General features: G+C 42.3%; 1 protein-coding gene across 2 annotated transcripts in view; it reads left to right on the top strand.

Annotated features, from left to right (window-relative positions):
* MED30 (mediator complex subunit 30) overlaps positions 1 to 18,730 on the top strand; it is a 474,431-nt gene that overhangs the window by 162,644 nt on the left and 293,057 nt on the right. The gene's annotated exons all lie outside the window — the stretch shown is intronic.

The following is an 18,730-nucleotide window of genomic DNA, read 5'->3' as shown; positions in this document are numbered from 1 at the left end:
TACATTGGGAGTATGTGAAAAACTGCTCCAAAATCTCGGTCCCAAGCCTTGAAACTGCCTGTAAAAAACACCAGTGCTCTCTCTAAGCTGTTATGTGTGTAAGCCTCCTACTGTTCCTTAAAACCCTCTATCACATTTTAATTGTTAGACTTGTCTGCAAATAATAAGCTGAAGATATGTACTGTGGAAGTCTGATCTTAATTTAATCATGTTGTTTAAGTATGTAACCAAGGCCATCATCTGTTCCATCTCTGTTAAGTAGGATGAAAGCTAGAGTAATTATGTGTTAAACAATTGATTATAGAAACTGATATTTAAAGGCATGGTTATGTGTTCTCCTTTCCACTAGATGTCCCCGCCCTTGAAATGGTATATTTTAAAAGATGGTGTTGGTGCCCTGTTGGTGGGGAGTAGTTGAATAAAAGCTGAACTAATTACTCCTCGAGAGTCACAAAGATCAGTAAAGAATTCTCCTCCCAGAATACGCAAACTTTGTTCAACAAGTATCCAACAGGGTTTGTGCAATACATTCCACATTAATAACTTGTAGTAATCACCTGAACTTCAATGGGAACAACTAATTCAGAAAAAAAAGTAAATCCCAAGAAGGAAAGACATCCATGATAAGTATCAGTAAGAAACTAAGGTCCCTCATAAAATCATCCAAGGCTAACTTCTTAAAAAAATAGCCAAGGATTCAAAAGATAACCACAAAGCCTTCTTTAGCTATGTTAAGAATCTAAGTGGCAACTCGCAGATATGCACTGAACTAGTGCAAAATAGCACAAAATATACTGAACCTACTGATATTACCAACATCCTGGCAGATAGATTCAGTGCAAACTTTACCCCCCCTCTCACCCCCAAAAGGGCCCACAACAATACCGGAAAAGTGTAGTATCCCAGAAATCACAGACGCACAGGTCAAAATAGCCCTTTCAAAAGCCAAAAACACAGTGTCAGTGGTGCCAGATGGTGTCCCAAGCTGCGTCTTGCACGAACTACAGAATGAACTATCCCCCCACCTAAACACGCTGTTCAACCTCAACCTCTCCACAAGCTGTGTGCCCATAGAATGGCACACAGCAACGGTTATTCCACTCCACAAAGGAGGAGCCACAACTGACCCTGGTAAACCCTGGTAACTGTCGCCCCATAAGCCTGACTATCCTGGTCTGCAAGGCTACGCAGCGCATCATCGTGGAACTCATTAACAAAGACATTGGGAATCTCAAAACACTTGACCCGACCCAGTTCGGCTTTGTAAGGGGCAGATCATGCCTACTAAACCTGGTTGGCTTCTTCGAGACAGTCACCAAGGCCATAAACGAGGGAAAGTTTCTCACACAGCCTACCTTGACCTCGCCAAGGCTTTCGACACCATTCCCTACTCGAGTATTACAGAAAAACTCACCAGCCTGAACATAAACTCCTACGTCACGAGATGGGTTGCCAACTGGCTTACAGACAGAACTCACGCAGTAAGAATAGCGGGCTCCAGGTCCGACTCTAAACCAGTCACAAGTGGTGTCCCGCAATGCTCGGTCTTGGGACCCCTACTGTTCGGCATATACTTCTCAGAAGTACAGGGAAACACAGGAGGACTATGGCTAACCAAGTCCGCTGATGACTACAAACTGGGAGCCATAATTGACTCTCCGGCTGACGCAGACATCCTCCAAAAGGGCCTTACTGAGATGGACACCTGGTGTCACAGTCATGGCCTCAAGCTAAATGCCAAAAAATGCATAGTCATCCTGTTTAGGAAAAACAAAACACGAATTACCACATAAGTGGCAGTCCCCTTAATACAGAAGAGGTAATGTTGGGACCCATGTAGATAGTAATCTCTCCTTTGACAATCATATTGCCAAAATAGTTAGGAAATCCTTCTAATGTGGCCTGTCTAATTACTAAAGGGATCGCATTTAGAAATAAAGAGGTTATAGTGCCCCTCTACTCGTCATCCATCAGAGTACAATGCCCCATTTGGGATGTACCTCACAAGACACTTCCAACAGCTGGAGAGACCACAAAAGTACCTCACCAAGAGGATTACTGGCCTCAAACATATGTTCTATGCAACCCGACTGAAAAAACTCCGGCTGTACTCAGTGGCATATCGCTTACTCAGAGGTGATCTCTGCCTGACTTACAAAGCCATGTCCAACTCAGAATTGATGGACATGCTCCATCTAAAGAAATCCAAGTCACTGCAAGCCACACTCTCTAGTGAGCTAAACCTTGCCACAACAATAAATAGAACATGCTGGAAGGATAGATTCCTGTCACAGAGACTCCCCATGCTTTGGAACAAAATTCCAAACTACATTAGGCAGAGCTCCTCACTAACACTCTTAGGTTCATAGGTTCGTACTAGGCTATCTGCCCTAGGGCATTTATAAGCGTAGCCAGAGTGTATGTGGCTTACACCACCCCTTAGGATGGGAATACTACGCCCTTTTAGGGTTTAGTTTACTATGCCTCTGTCTAGTAGTGACACAGAGATGACCCCCGGGGTAAGCCTACGATCTCCCATCCACTCGTCGAGATTTCTCTTGAATAGAGTCAGTGAGGGGCTCTGCCTAACATGGACTGGGATTCTGTTCCAGAGTGTAGGGAGCCTCTGGGTTATGAATCTGTCCCTCCAGCACGTTCTATTTATTTCTGTGTTGAGGTTTAAGTCACTTGTTCTCGTGGCTCTGATGGATTTGGATTTTCTGAGGTGGAGCATGTCCATTAATTCAGGATTGGACATGGCCCTGTACGTCAGGCACAGATCACCTCTGAGTAGGCGGTATGCGACTGAATAGAGCTGGAGTTTTTTCAGTCGGGCAGCATATGACATATGTTTAAGACCCTTTATCCTCTTGGTGAGGAACTTTTGGGGTCTTTCCAACTGCTGCAGGTGTCGGGTGAGATACATCCCAAATGGGGCATTGTACTCCATCATTGGCCTGATAAGAGAGGAGTACAGGGGCACAATGACCTCTCTTGATCTAGATGTGAAACCCTTCATGATAAGGTGGGCAATATAGAAGGTCTTCCTAACCACGTTGGCAATGTGAGTGTCAAATGAGAGGTTACTGTCAACCTGGGTCCCTAGGTCCCTGATTACCTCTTCCGTACTTAATGGATTACCGCCTATGTGGTAATTTGTTGGTACCTTGTTTTTCCCAAAGGGTATGACTATACATTTTTGGCGTTCAGCTTAAGGCCATGGCTCTGGCACCAATTATCCGTTTCTATGAGGCCTCTCTGAAGGATGTTTGTGTCCGCTGGAGTATCAATTATGGCGCCCAGTTTGCAGTCATCTGCGAACTTTGTCAGCCACAATCCTCCTATGTTTGCCTGTACCTCGGAAAAATAAATGCCGAACAAGAGGGGTCCCAGGACTGAGCCCTGTGGGACACCGCTTGTGACTGGCTTAGAGTCTGACATAGCTCCAGCAACTCTGACCCTGTGGGTTCTGTCCTTGAGCCAGTTTGCAACCCATCTTGTGACATATGGGTTTACATTTAAGCTGGTGAGTTTGTCTATGATGCCCGAGTGGGGTATTGTGTCAAAGGCTTTTGCAAGGTCAAGGTAGGCTGTGTGAACTGCCTAACCCTCATCAATGGCCTTAGTGACTGTTTCAAAAATGTCGACCAAGTTCAAAAGGCAGGATCTGCCCTTGACAAAGCCAAATTGGGTAGGATCCAATGTCTGTAGGTCCCCAATGTCTTTGTTTATGAGTTCCATAATGATCCTCTCCATAGCTTTGCAGACCAGGCTCGTCAAGCTTATGGGGCGGTAATTTCCAGGGTCCGTAGAAGCACCGCCTTTGTGAAGTGGGACCACTGTTGCCGTACGCCACTCTTTGGGTACGTATCCTGTGGTAAGGCTAACAGCAGCCTTATGTGTGGGTTTAGTTCCTCTTGGAGTTCATGTAGCACACAGCCCGGGACACCATCCGGTCCCATTGATGCTGTGTTTTTTGCTTTAGAGAGGGCGGCTCTCACCTGGGCATCTGAGATGTTAGGGAGGCTACACTCTGCTGGGATAGTTATTTCTCCTTTTGGGGGGGAGGGGGAGGAGAAATTTGCACTGAACCTGTCTGCCAGAATGTTGGCAATGTCAGTGGGTTCAGTGTATTTTGTGTCATTTTGGACTAACTCTGAGCATATCTGGGAGTTTCCACCCAGGTTTCTAACATAGCTAAAGAATGCCTTGTGATTGTCTTTTGTGTCTTTTGCGATTTTTCTCTCAAAGTTGGCCTTGGATGATTTTATGAGTGATCGTAGTTTTCTGCTAGTACTGATCAGAGATGCCTTCCCTTTTAGGGATTTTGCTCTGTCATGTAGTAGCTTCCTCCTCCTGTTGTAAAGTTTGTTTATGGCTGGGGTCCACCAGACCGGCGCCTGCCTTTGGGGAATGGGTCTTGGTTTTATTTGGGATTGCATGATCCATGCATTCTTGAAGGTGCCCATAGAGGCATTTGCAAAGGATTCAGCAGTGTGGGTTGTGGTTTCCACTGGCCCAGGGGCCTTGAAAGATACCACTTCAGTCTTAAGAAGTGTGAAGTTTGCTTTTGAGAAGTTCTTCACTGTGGTCTTTTGTGCAGGGGGTGGGGGCGGGATGTGGATTTCCAGTGAGATTAATTTATGGTCTGATCTTACCAAAGAGGGATGTACTTCCGGTGTGGAGCATTTTGTCCCCATGTTTGTGATGATCAGGTCTAGTATATTGTCTCCTCTTGTGGGAATGGTGACTAGTTGTTCCATTGCATTTGAGTTTATGAATTCTAAGAACCTTTGGGCTAGGGTATTGGGGCTTGAGTAATGTTCCCAGTCTATGTTTGGGTAGTTGAAGTCTCCCAAAATTATGGTATTTGGAGAGACATTCATACTCTCCAGTGTCTTCAGGAAGGCCGTGTGGGGTTCCTGAGTTTGAGAGGGTGGTCTGTAGCATGCTACAAACTGTAAGGCAGTTTTGCCTATGGTTAGTTGCACCCGGATAGTCTCCGATGCTTCGTGCGTTGCCACTAACCTGGAGGTGTGGGTATCTTTGATGAAAATGGATACTCCCCCTCCTTTTGTGGTTCGGTCCAAGTTTTGGGGCCGGAAAGCATGATATGAGGTAAAACCTGATAGTGCTGGGGTGCTCTCAGGAGCCTTGAACCAGGTTTCAGTCACTGCACAGACATCGATGTTCTCCATACTGAGGAGGGCTTCGAGGGCGTGCATCTTGAGGTTTAGACTTCTGGCATTGAGCAGCATTACCCTTAGTTTCTTTCCACTTGTGTTTTCTAGCGAGGTAGGTTTGTCATTTGAGCCTTGCCTAAAAAAGGCACTATGGGGGTGGCAAGAGCCTTGGCCAATATCCGGAAGCCCAGGGGTGACAGGTGCAAACCATCCCTTGCGAAGCAGCGTGGCTTGTCAAGCATGTCATCCCAAGCAGACAGACATTGGATCCCCTTAGAATGACACCAGTAATTAAGCCAATTGTTAAAACTGATCATTTTGTCTTTGTACTGTGGCATCATTCTTGGTGAGGGTAAGATGCTGCTCAGGGTCAGGGTCATACCGGCCTGGGCTACATAATCAGAGAGCTCCTCTATGTCTCTTTACATGTAGTCCAGGGAGGTACGTCTCAGGTCGTTCACACCGGCATGTACAATGACTGAGTCATATTTGTACTTGCTGTGGAGTGACCTGAGTGCTTGTGTTATGTGGCGGATTCTAGCTCCCGACAGGCAGCTTACTGTGACCCTCTCTTTGTTCAGTCTGGTGAGCGGGACGTCAGTGTGCCTGACTATGGAGTCACCTATTACAAGTGTGTCTGGCATGTTGTTTGGCCTTAAGGGCTGTGACTGTTTAGCACACTGACTTTGTGAACTATGTGTTGCATGTGCTATGTCTTGAGGTGGTGGTTGCTTGGGTGTCTGCTTTGGAGGCCTCTGTTGTTTTGGTAGATTTTTAATCAGCGCCTCCGAGTATGTTTTTGTGTGTTTATGTGTTTGGTTTGCAGTTGTGATAGTTCTATGTGAGACTGGGTTTGTGGTGTGCGTGGTTACCTCCTCTTCCTGACTGGTCTTGCCAGTACTGAATTGAGAGAGCTCAGCCTCCAGTTTGGCTATATAGTTGCATCTCTCGCATATATTTGTATTTGTTGGGAGGAGGAGAGGGTTGTCTGTGTACATGAGGCAATTGTAACATTGCCTCAAGATTCCCAGATTCACCAGCTGAACAGGAGAAGACGCCAGCAACTGACCCTTCGACATGCTAGAAATAGTGGAAAAGATTGCTGTGTAACTGAGTCAGAAAGGACCTATAGGGAAATGGGTACTCAACAGAATTTAGGTGAATGAAGTACTTTTGTTTGTTTAAGAGTGCTTTACCTGTATAAAAAATGCTTTAGGAGCAAGTGCTGAGCTTTTCAGATAGAGTATAGGCTGTTTAGATTGCAAGTAGAACAGTTCTAAGGGAAAAATTGAAGAGCAGACTTGGCGGAGCCAGAAAAAGTTTAACCGGCGCGCACGACCGCGCAAAGCCGTGCAAACGCGGATTTTAAGCAGTGAACTACAAAAGAGCTAGGAATGGTCCCAAACAACCAATTACTAACAGCTTCTTGTGCTGAGGTCACTTCCCCCAAGGATAGGTAGGCTGCTCAAGGCTCCCCACTCCCACTGGTGAGCAAAGAAACTTCCTTTTATCCAAGTAAGGTAATGGACAACACAGGAACTACACCACAGCCCAGAATACAGCAATGCCTGTATACTGGTCTAAACTAGTCAAGAAAGGCGGGAAAACAAGGATTATTTTTTTTGTTTTTTTTTTTTTTGCAGAAATACACAGAAAATGCAGAGACAGTGATAAATTAGTTACACAGGCTAGCACACTTTAGTGGGCAGCCTCCACAGTTCAATTAAACAAACAGCAAACTTTCGACTAAATGTAACTTTAAGTGCAGATTTTAAAATAAATGCAGTAATCAGTAAAAAAACAGTTCAGGCTAGTTCAAAGTAAGCAGCAGAAGCTATTTTCAGTGAAAAAAGCAAAGATACTTAAATCCAGAAGGTAGTCGCTTTTTCGAGTTCCTTGCTGCTAGGACCACTCTGTAAACCCACGTGGAGCTTGTCTGAGCAGTATAGCCAGAAATAAACGCCCAGAGGCGGATTTTAAGCAGTGAACTACAAAAGAGCTAGGAATGGTCCCAAACAACCAATTACTAACAGCTTCTTGTGCTGAGGTCACTTCCCCCAAGGATAGGTAGGCTGCACAAGGCTCCCCACTCCCACTGGTGAGCAAAGAAACTTCCTTTTATCCAAGTAAGGTAATGGACAACACAGGAACTACACCACAGCCCAGAATACAGCAATGCCTGTATACTGGTCTAAACTAGTCGAGAAAGGCGGGAAAACAAGGATTATTTTTGTTTTTTGCAGAAATACACAGAAAATGCAGAGACAGTGATAAATTAGTTACACAGGCTAGCACACTTTAGTGGGCAGCCTCCACAGTTCAATTAAACAAACAAAACCTTGACGAGTGGATGGGTAACAGAAAATACACCCCTGGGATCACTTCATTAGCTCTGCTTGACAGAGGATCAGTTAATTAATCAGTGGGGTGGCGATAGCCGACACTCTCCGGCTAGGCTTATAAATGCCCTCTGGCAGATAGCCTAGTATCTACCTATGAACCTGATGTTATAATGAAAATACAACAGGTAGGTATTATGTATGCATAAGCGTGTAGGTATATGTAGAAAGTGATCACCCTGCCACTAATGTCTTGTCCCAAGCACGGTGTACTGTAAAGTGTTTCCTTCCCCCATCTGTGTGCTTGCAGTAAACCAACCACATCATTGGCATTTGTTAGTCTGCAACCTAGATGAGCATAATCTGACTACAGCTCCCCACTGCAGTCTTCAGTAGAGCCATATAATAAATATCCCCAGCACACTGTTTCCTTAATCATCATGTCCTTGTTGCTGTCCTACCTGTGGCACACACAGATAAACTGTGATATCCCACACACTGTAAAGTCTCATGCCCAGAATCAGCATACATGCACAGGCTTTATATATCCCTCACCCCTTGGAATCCCATCTTTGTCATGTCAGTGTTTGAAGTGTACCTCCACCCCACCACCCCCTGCAATCCTTTCCTTAGTGTAAACACTTTGATTCATGTTTCTGCAGTTGCAGTCCTGTCTCTGACACATTTATTCACCTATTTAATCAGATTCATTAGTAGCCCAGTCAAGACATAATGCCTTGCTCTATTCGAAATCTCTTGATTAAACAGCTTATAAGCATGCATAAGCAGCTGATTCATAAAATGTTAAAAACAACAGAATTACAAAAGATTCATAAAATGCCTTACTCTGTTATTAATACCACAAGTATAGCATAGGAGCATTATGCAGCAACACATAGTTTATATGATTACTTTTATGTTGATGATACTTTTGTATAGTGGACAGGATTGGGTGGATGATGGCTAATATTCTACATTGTCAGTGGCATTAATGTGCTTCCCACCACCCTTCCTCACCCTGTCCAGTACAAACCCAGTCACAGGTTTGGATTTCTGAAATTGCTGGCACCAGCTGCAGAATTGGTGCAACAAGATTTTTGTTTTGCAGTTGCCCTCCCATGCTATATATAGTTCTATTTTCCTGACTCTGAAGAACCTCAGTGGGATGTAGTTGCACATTTTAATTGCCTCTGATATAAAGTAGGCCAGTAAAAGGTAACTGTGAAAGTAGGTTTTTCCCCCTTGTAAACTGAGCTGCTTACCATTTGGACTACTGGATACTGTGCTTTAAATGGTTTCTTTTCATTTATTTAAATGAGATTTTATAAGAGGCATGTTTTGCAACATTTTGTCGAATTGCGTTAGTTCGAATGCTGCTTTATTGATGGTTGAACTGCATGTATTAGGGTGCGCTTGTTATCACTTACCAGTGTAGGTGAATGGATGTGTGTCATTCACTTATACTGCTAATGAGGATTTACGGCCGGGGAATGGAAAGGAGATTTAGGCTAATGGGGAAAGGTGTGCTATGTTTAAGCAGCAGGAAAATAATTTTAGGGTTAGGGAGTGATCACAGAGCATAGGTTTATGAATCTGGAGAGGAGTGTTAGGGTTAGGGAGCAGTCAGAAAGTTTAGGTTTAGGGAACGGAAGGGGAGTGTTTTGGTTAAGGAAGGATTGGGCAGTTTAGGATTAGAGGAGCAGGCAAATATTCTTTTGGTTAAAGTCAGGATTCTGGTAGGGCTGTAGTTAAGTAGGATCGGGTTGTGAGAGGGTTATGCAAGTTGGAAGGGTCAAGGTATTTGGAAGTGTAGGACTTAGGATTGTAGGTTATTTGACATTTTAGATGTTTTCAGTGGTTTGGGATTTATTGACATTTTCATTGATGCTAGTGATTTTACATTGAGTAAAATAGAGCCTTTTAAACTAAATAACAGTCAGGTATTTTTTTTCTACATTCCTAGTTATAGAAAAATATGAAAGTGGAACCTTGCCAGGTTGCTTTTGACTTTTGCATCTGTTCAGATCAGATTTTTTTTCCAAAAATAAGAGTTTCATAATGAAGAATACTAGCTATTTGGGATGCTTCTGTGCCAAGCCCACACAAGCTGTCCAAAACATAATTTAGTTTTTAAGGAAATAGAGAATGAATGTAATTTTGTTGACGCTCCTAACTGCCAAGGAAAAGTATTCTTTCTAATCTGGTTCTCGATTATCCAGTTTATTTTGTATTTTGCTTATCTGCTCAACTTATATATTTTCCTATTTTACTATGCCTAAAGCATCTGTGTTAGCATCTGTTCAGATCAGATTTTTTTTTACAAAAAATAAGAATTTCATAATGAAGAATGCTAGCTATTTGGATGCTTCTGTGCCAAGCCCACACAAGCTGTCTAAAACATAATTTAGTTTTTAAGGAAATAGAGAATGAATGTAATTTTGTTGATGCTCCTAACTGCCAGTGAAAAGTATTCATTCTAATCTGGTTCTCAATTATCCAGTTTATTTTGTATTTTGCTCATCTGCTTAACGTATATATTTTCCTGTTTTACTATACCTAAAGCATCTGTGTTAGAATAATTCCTACAATCAAAATCTCTTTTTTTCTGCTGACCATATCTAGAAATCATTTATTTTTAATTGTGTTCTTTTTTTCATTTTGTCGAAGAGGTAAATAAACTGGCCAAGCAACCTTTTCAGATATGACCCAAGCCACTAAGGCAAGACAAAACATCCAGTACATCCAGCAACGGGTGTGATAAGCCTATAGTATATTAAAGATACATTTGAGGTAATGTAGAAGATGATAATTTTCAGCAATGAACAAATGGTACATCAGTCAAGTACATGTGTTTAAGGACAAACTTTTATCTTCAGAGCAGTATTAGGCTATTCTTTTAAGTTAGTTTTTTCTACACAAAGAATTTTTGTCTTGAATAAGTTCACAAAGTGTTTGTTTTACTTGTTTTACAAGGAGCAATTGACGGAGTAGTAGTAGTTTACTTTGCTTATTATAGAGACTCATCTTTAATATTTGCCTTAATTTAAATCTTAGGAAGGAAGGGGAGAGAAAAGCTGTAATGTATATTTTATAATTGGTCTGTTCAGATATTCAGAAAATTGGATTTTAAAATTAGTGTAGAGAAGACCGTATTTAAAGTGCATTGTTATACTTCACATGCATCTGCGTTTTACAATAAATCTTACTTCTTGGTGTACTCTTGATGTTATAGTTGTAAGTGACTTGGAAAAAGAAAGAAGATTACAACATATTTTTAATGTTTAATTTCACTGTACCCTCATTTTCTCCGCATCTGACCGCACCCCAACTTGGGTACAGACAGTGCACCAGCAACGCATTCTGGATAATCAAAAAAGTCATACTACTGTAGAGGAACAGCTATTTGTTTACATGGTGGTTTCACTAATAAATCACCATGTGGTAATTTTCAATGTAGGTTGCTCTTCTGTGACATACAGCTGACAGCTTAACCTGCAAGAATCTAAGATTCCCCCTTTTGCTGCATGTAGCATGGGAGAATAGGATTTTATGCACTAATGTTGGTAGTGAGGCATTGTGGGTTTAGTTTTTCATGATGTTTTGTCAGGCGATTTCAGGTTCAAGAAAATTTTCAAGGGAAACAAAATTAATTGTAAAAGCAATACACTTTTCGCATCAACACTGTAACGTTTTATGTTGTATGTGGTAAGGAGATTGCTCCATTAATAAGGGTTTTCTATTTGTATTTGTTAAGTGTGACAGTGTGCTTTAATAAACTCTGAAATGTTCTTGACTTCACAAACTCCTTCAGTCTGTTTCTTAAACTCAAACCAGGTAAAGTCAGTACCCCTTCTCCTAACATCCCTCACTCCCCAGAAAATATTGCTACCTCATTCAACACACACTTCACCCAAACCATACTATCACTAACTAAACAACACCCCTCCAACCCACACCTTCAACTAGTAATCTCCCCACTGCCTTCTCTTTTTCTCCTGTACCTACCTCCAACATAAAAAAACTCTTAACTAAACTTAAACCCATCAAATTAGCAGCAGACAACCTCCCAAGTGAATACCTACAAATCGCAGCTGATGCTCTGGCCTATCCAGTATCCATCTTGATTAACCGATCTCTGTCAGAAAGTTACGTTCCCACACTGTGGAAAGTATCACATATAATTCCCCTCCACAAAGGCGGACCCTCAGCAGAACTAACCAATTACCGCCCCATAGCTATTCTCTCTCCGCTATCCAAAATACTAGAGAGATGCATACACTCTCAGGTCTCAGACTACCTCCTTAATAACGACCTCCTTTCCAGTACTCAGCATGGTTTCCGACCAAACCATAGCACCACCACTGCCTTACTCTCCTTTACTAACACTATCCTTCAGCTACTTTCCTAGACCTATCTAAAGCATTTGACATGGTCCCACACAAACAACTTATCTCTGTCCTCAATAACCTATCCTTCTCACAATCAGTCACAACTGGTTTCAGAGTTACCTGTCTGACCGCCAACAATCCGTTGTATGGCAGAATGACATATCTCCCCAACTACCTGTCTCCATAGGGGTTCCCCAAGGATCCGTCCTTGGACCCCTACTCTTCTCTGTTTACACCAATAAACTAATTTCTGCCACCAAACATGGCACACTCATACAATACGCAGATGACTCGACCATCATCTGGTCAGCCCACTCCCTACCAAAACTGCAAAAAGTCACACAGGAAGCCTTTTCCTCTGTTGAAACATGGTTATCCGATGCCCAATTAATACTCAACCCAAACAAAACTAAACTACTCATCTTCCAACCCACCAAACATACTCAAAACAACTCTCACTTTAACATCACAGCAAAAGACAACACCACTATATACCCAACTGAACACACCAAATTGCTAGGAGTGGAAATAGACAATAAACTAAAATTTGACATTCACATATCCATGACCATAAAAAAAGTCCACAAAAACTAGGAGCGTTATACAGAAATAAGCAATTTCTCACCAAAGCAGCAAAGATTTCAATAGCAAATTCCCACCTTATCTCCACCCTACTTTATGCCTCTCCAGTATATACCAACCTAAGGCAATGTGATCTAAACAAGCTAGAGACCTGCTACAACAAAATCGCCAAATTCGCCACAGGGGCATCCTACCGTAGTCACCACTGTCTTTCACTTGCTGAACTGGGCTGGCTTGAACTCCCTCACCTCCTTCAGTGGTATCAACTCTCACTCGCCCACAAACTAGTAAACCATCCACTAAATGTCCCATCCCTCCAGAATCTACTCCAACCCTATCGCACCACCAGACCACTAAGATCCAGCAACAAAAATCACTTGCAGATCACTAAAGCCAATAACTCTGCTGGTGAAGCACTATTCTCTTGCGCCATAGCTAAATTATGGAACTCACTCCCACCCACAATTACCTCCGTACCATCATGCACCCACTTCAAAACTTTACTAAAAGCGCACCTAAAAACATGCTGGCTATGCCCTTGCAACTCCCACTCTAATATCATCCACTCCATCCAACCACTACCTTTCTTTCCACTCCACTAACTACCTTGATTATAGCAAGCTCAGATGCTCATAAGCCTAGTACTTATTATACAGCAGGAGCTTCTCATTGTAACATTTGTTAATGTCTGTTATGTACTTCACAGATAAAGATTCTAGTTGTCTACTGATGTACTATGTTCTTCATCTGTAAATATGTTGTAAGTAATTGCTATGTTAAAGTGTTAATCACTATGTAATCCAATGTAACTACTGCCTGTTTATTTTACTGTGGAGCTTTTCTCCCCGGGCCTCCGGTGAAAATGGACCTATGTCCAGTCGGACACTCCCGGTCAACAAATTTAAATAAATAAATAATGAACTTTAAATTGCTTATTTAATACCCGCTTGGAGATTTCAGAATTTTATATACCTAATGTTTTGTAGAAACATTTCTCTTCTGATGAGTAGGAGAATTCTTAGACCCAGAAATTAAAAAAAAAATGCATGCATGTATAAATTATATATATATTTCATTGTAATTTTATACTGGACCAAAGATCCTTTTAATGTGTGAGAGGTTGCTGAGCAGAAATTTCCTAAATATAGAAGAGACTGTGCACATGCTTTTAGCTTTTATTGTGTCAGCCCCGAGAGCATGATATAATTGTATGCATTTCAGAAGGATATTCCTTAAATACTAGCCAGGGAGAGTGACCTATGACTATTTAGATGTACATATGAGTAAAGAAAACATTTAGTGGCCACTTTGCATACACTCCAAGTAGCGTTTCAGATTTTACAAGTTTTTTTTTTGTTGTTGCTGCTGCACTGGACCCTGGCTGTTTGTTTCCCTGATCTGCTTCTAGTTGGCTCATTCATTCCTCCTAGGGGCAAAAGCTGTATTTCCATGCACTTGAATGAGAGCCCTTGAGCCTGTTCATTCCAATCCGGGAAACTGTACCAGCCCATTCATTCCCCGGTGAGGTGTGAGTTAAAGCACTGGGCATTAGACCAGCCACCTTGTACTAGTCTGGTTTCCAGCCCACCTAATCCCTCCCCTCAGGTGGCCTGCTTGACTCTCAATGGCTACCTTGGTGGGGGACTTTCTCACTCATCTTGCCCCTGACTCAGCAGTGTGATCTAACATGATCTTTTCCACAGGTGATCATCTGCTGGTTCACCAGTAGGTATTGCTGGTGCAGAGTGTCAGGGTGCCTCTCTCCCCTAGGATGAACGAGTCAGCACTGGCTACTCTGATCTTCCCTGTGCCCATTGACAGCTTAGTAGTCTTGGGGATGAGTGAATTGTCACTGGCCAGTCAAGCTCAGTGCCTCAGCTTTATGTATATAACCCACTGCTATGTAGGAGAAATAATGTTACAACTGCTGGAAAATAATGGAGATGTGTTTTGAGCACATTCCTTTACTTTCACTGCTCATTACTTACAGCAGTTAAAAATATTGTATATTATTTGGGGGATTTCTCTTTAGCTGTTGTATTCGTCCTTACATGAAAGCATGGTCTGTACTTAATATATTTAATGTCACTACTTTTTCTGAGACAGTTTTTGTAATGCATAATAATAATTGAACAGTGAATATTTCTCCGTTCATCTTGGAGAAGCAACTGCATATGTGGGGTTGAACTGCTTATACCTTTTAACCTTTTCTGATTGTAGGTATCACTAGGTGTGTAATTACTTTAACACTGTCAACAAGTACCCAGTGTGTTATTGCTTATGTTGTCCAGGGTCAGAATACATTTCTGCAACCATATAGATAATTTTTACATATCCACCCTACTTACCGTCATGTGTCCTTTCTGCAGCCATGTAGCTCATTTTCATGTGTTATATCCACCATACTTAACTTTATGTGGTGTTACAATATTTTTTTAATAGTTTTATTGCTGATTTTCTCATTATTCTTAGTATTTTCTCCCTAAGCTTCCTTATGACTGCTGCAGTTGCCCAGCTATAGATAAAGTAGCTGCAAATGTAATCTGATTATCTGAAAAGCTCTCCGTGGGGCTGGTAGATGGAAGAATTATATAGCAGATTCTTGGTTTGGAGGCTCTAGTCTTATTAGAGAATTTGTAGCTTCAGTTTTCAAAGGTATTCCCTTATACTTTTGTATAGTGCCATAGTGTTATAGATCTAGCATTTTGATTCATTCCTGACCTGACTTTCTTCTTGTTTGCTGCCAACACCCAGTGATAGGTTGGAAGATTCGTCCCGTTATCCACCTATATTGCATTTGTCCTTGAGGCCCACATTGTCAGTGGAAAACATCTGTTAGCATTAGTTTTCCAGCCCAGTTAACAAATGGTTACATGTGATGGTGTAATTTGTGTTATTCTTTTAGTCGTATTTTTTTTTTATTTTTATTTTTTGTATATTGAGATTTTTCCAGTAATGTAAAAGTTGCTATACAGTTGATGTGTTTGCTCGTTTTTTTCTGCCTTATCTTGCTGGTCTTGCAGACACTGTAGACAAACTTGTCAGTCATAGGAGATGACCATTCACACAAAGAACACTGCATTCTATAGGATATGCTTCTGCACTTTAAATAGTCCCTTTAGAGTCCTGGCCACACTTTTTGTAGTCTGGTATGGCAGCAGTGAATCTGTAGATTGCATTGCTTTGCTACTAAGTTCACCTATTTTTAATTTTTGACAGTTAGTGGTGTGAAAGATTTTTGTGTTAGAATCATTCTAGAATACAAGGCAGTAAACTGTTTCAACATATGTTCTTCATATTGATCACTGCTGCAGTAGCGTTAGCTATATGGGTTATAGCCTGCCAAGGATATAACAGATGGCCAGCTTCCAAAGTTTCCGGGTACCTTCCATGTTCCCAAACTGTCAGCAGCTCGCACTGAGCTGATTAAAAGACAAGTTGGGGTGCAACGTCCTCTAGAGCTTTCCTGCTGCTGAAGAGTATGCTGCTCTGACGCTTTTGAAGATCGATGGTCAGCTTGTGCTTTCCTTAGCTGGGCAGGTAAGTTCCCTTTGGGGGGAAAACTTCCATTTTCTTATTTTAACTGATGTTTTATTACTTTCCTCTTCAGTAAAGTTATTTTAAAGCTAGGTCTGTTATATTTCAACAGATTGTCTTAAGGCTCTAACTTACTTTTAAATGGAGTTCTCCTTTCTGAAAGTTTAAAAGTACTATTATCTAACTAACAAAGTCTTTTCTGTGGTGAAATTGTGTTTATTTTAAGGTTGTCGGGCTGACATAGTATTTCAAAGTGCTTTTTAGTGTGTTTTTCCTTTCAGAAAAAAAGTAACTTTTGTGGACTGGTAATTCTTTTGACATGGTTGCTTGTTTTCCCCAGGATAGAGGCACTATTTTCATCATCACCATGGACCAGATTGTCACTCCCACAGTTGGTCCTTCTTTCAGCCACAAAAAGAAAATGTTGAGCAGCCTTTGCCACCACAGCAGGCTAGCAATTTGCCCTAGCCACAGGTGGGTGACTGTGGTGGCCATTTGTTGTACCTCACACCACTCTTCTTTTACCCTGGATCCCTCTGGTGTAGCACCTGCAGACCAGAGGTTAGCCACATTCTGTGCAGCTGTTGGTATGCCCTCACTCCAAAGGGAGAATCACTCTTGTTAGCCCTGTTAGAGGGAAGGTTTCCGTGTTGTATCAGAATGCCATGTCTATCACTGGCAAAGCAGCAGCTGCCATTAGTAACACAGTTTGGCTCATTTTTTTCCTGTCAAAAAGAAACAGAAAAACAAGCATGTATCTACTCCTCCTCAAATTTCTTTGGATAAGAGTAGTTTACTAGGACTGGCTCCGGGTTTGATTCAGGCTATTGATCATTCTTGTAAAGTAGGTTCCAGTAAAAGAAAGAGGGCTGCCTCCTTTCCTGAAGCGATTCAAGATTCTGAATCTGAACAGGAAGATGCAAGGATGGATTCAGGATTTTGTCCTCCAATTTATGATTCAGACTCAAGAGGAGATGTCTCTTTCTGATTCTCCTCAAGTCTTTTAAAATTTTATACACTATTCCCAAAACTGATCCAACAACTATAGCCTTAGTTGACTGCTGTGCTGCTAAGCACTTAATTCCAATCATACTGTTTCTAACAAGGATTGGAAAATTATTTATCAGTATGGGAAAAAGTGTATACTTATGGAACTTTGAATTTCAGAATTTTAAATTGTCAGGCTCATATGTTAAAGTTTATTCTGATGTATTGTGAAAGTGTAAGGAATGTTTTTATCTACATTTTCTTCTTGTGGAAAAAAAAAATCTGCTTTTAAATGACTAGATGTGGGAGTGTTCAATCTCGCCGTTTGTTCTTACACACGGGTTCAGAGCCGATCCTCGGCTCCGAGTCGGCCGCATAGCAAAGCTCTGCATCTTAGAGAAGCTCGAGACCAGGCTATATCCCACAATCCTCCCTGCAATTACCCAGATCTAGTTTGCCGCTGCAACGGATCACATCGAGAGCTCGGACCAGAGAGAATTTTGTTATATTCAGATAAGATTCTTATCTTTCTAGTTTAAAAAGTTCTTATAGTTCTTGAGAAGTTAGTTTTTGATTAGTACTAGTGTGTGTGTGTGTGTGTGTGTGTGTGTGTGTTATTGTAATTAATCCTGTCACATTTTCATAGGTCCCCTTTTGTGGCCTACCTCTTCTTACCCACTTATAGCAATACTTATATATACATATATAAATATTTTCTTATAGTTATTAGTTATTATAGCTAGTCTTTTAAAATTTTTCATAGTAGAGTGTCTTACTACCGGTTATGTCAGAAAAAGCCAAATCTGGCTTTAAAAGATGTCAGTGTGGACAGAAAATGTCCATCACTGACAACCACACTTCCTGCGTCTACTGTCTTGGCCCTCTCCACCTGCAAGAGGATTGCTCTATATGCCATTCCTTCAGCGGGAGGGTCATGACAGATAGACGCAGGAAACTTATAGATAGGGGACTACTTAAGCCTGCCTTCCAGGAGGCTTTGGACAAGTCGGACCAGGCTTCTAAGTCCTCGAAGGGGTCGAAGATGTCAGAGCCCATGTCATCGGCTCCGAGTTCATCTTCCAAAGTTCGTTCGCCGGTTCCACAGACTTCGGGGCCGAGCGTCGAACGTTTGTCTTTCACTGAGCCCCAGGTCTTGGAACCGGTGTCGGAGCTACCGCCACCTTCCATTCTTTGGTCGGTGCCATCTTCGGCTCCTTCGACCCGATCTTCCAGACCGTTATCCGCTACAGATGTGGATCGTGTCGTGCAGAAACTTATGGAGAACACGGCCCTTTCCAAGTTGATTGCAGTTTCCTCCCAATTGGTGTCGAAACTAGAAGGCCTCCCTTTATCTCCAACAGGTCCTCCTTCGAGACCCATCCAGTCTTCGGAGCCGGGAGAGGATGAGCCGATGATAGTGGAGCCCTCGGTGCCGAAACCGTCCATTGCACGATCGACACCATTGACCTCGACTCCTTCGGAACCTGTAGGTGAGTTGCGGAGCCGACGATCTCTCCTTGGTTCCGGGACCGAGAGTTGTACCGACCTTTCGGTGCCGACTCTCCCTCTCGGGGCCTCGGCGCAGATTGGCTCGGCTCCGTCCTCGGGGTCGAGGCCCACGGTCCCCGTGTCTGGGATGCTTCCATGTTCTTCGGAACCGCAGGAGTCCTCGGCCCGGGGTTCAGGGGTTTTTGACCTTATGAGGAAGGTTTTG

This window comes from Protopterus annectens, chromosome 3.part1 (assembly GCF_019279795.1).
Source record: "Protopterus annectens isolate FY-2018-M chromosome 3.part1, PAN1.0, whole genome shotgun sequence".
Taxonomy (NCBI): domain Eukaryota; kingdom Metazoa; phylum Chordata; order Ceratodontiformes; family Protopteridae; genus Protopterus; species Protopterus annectens.
Note: the sequence above shows the minus strand (reverse complement) of the source record. Positions and strands in the feature narration are given on the sequence as shown.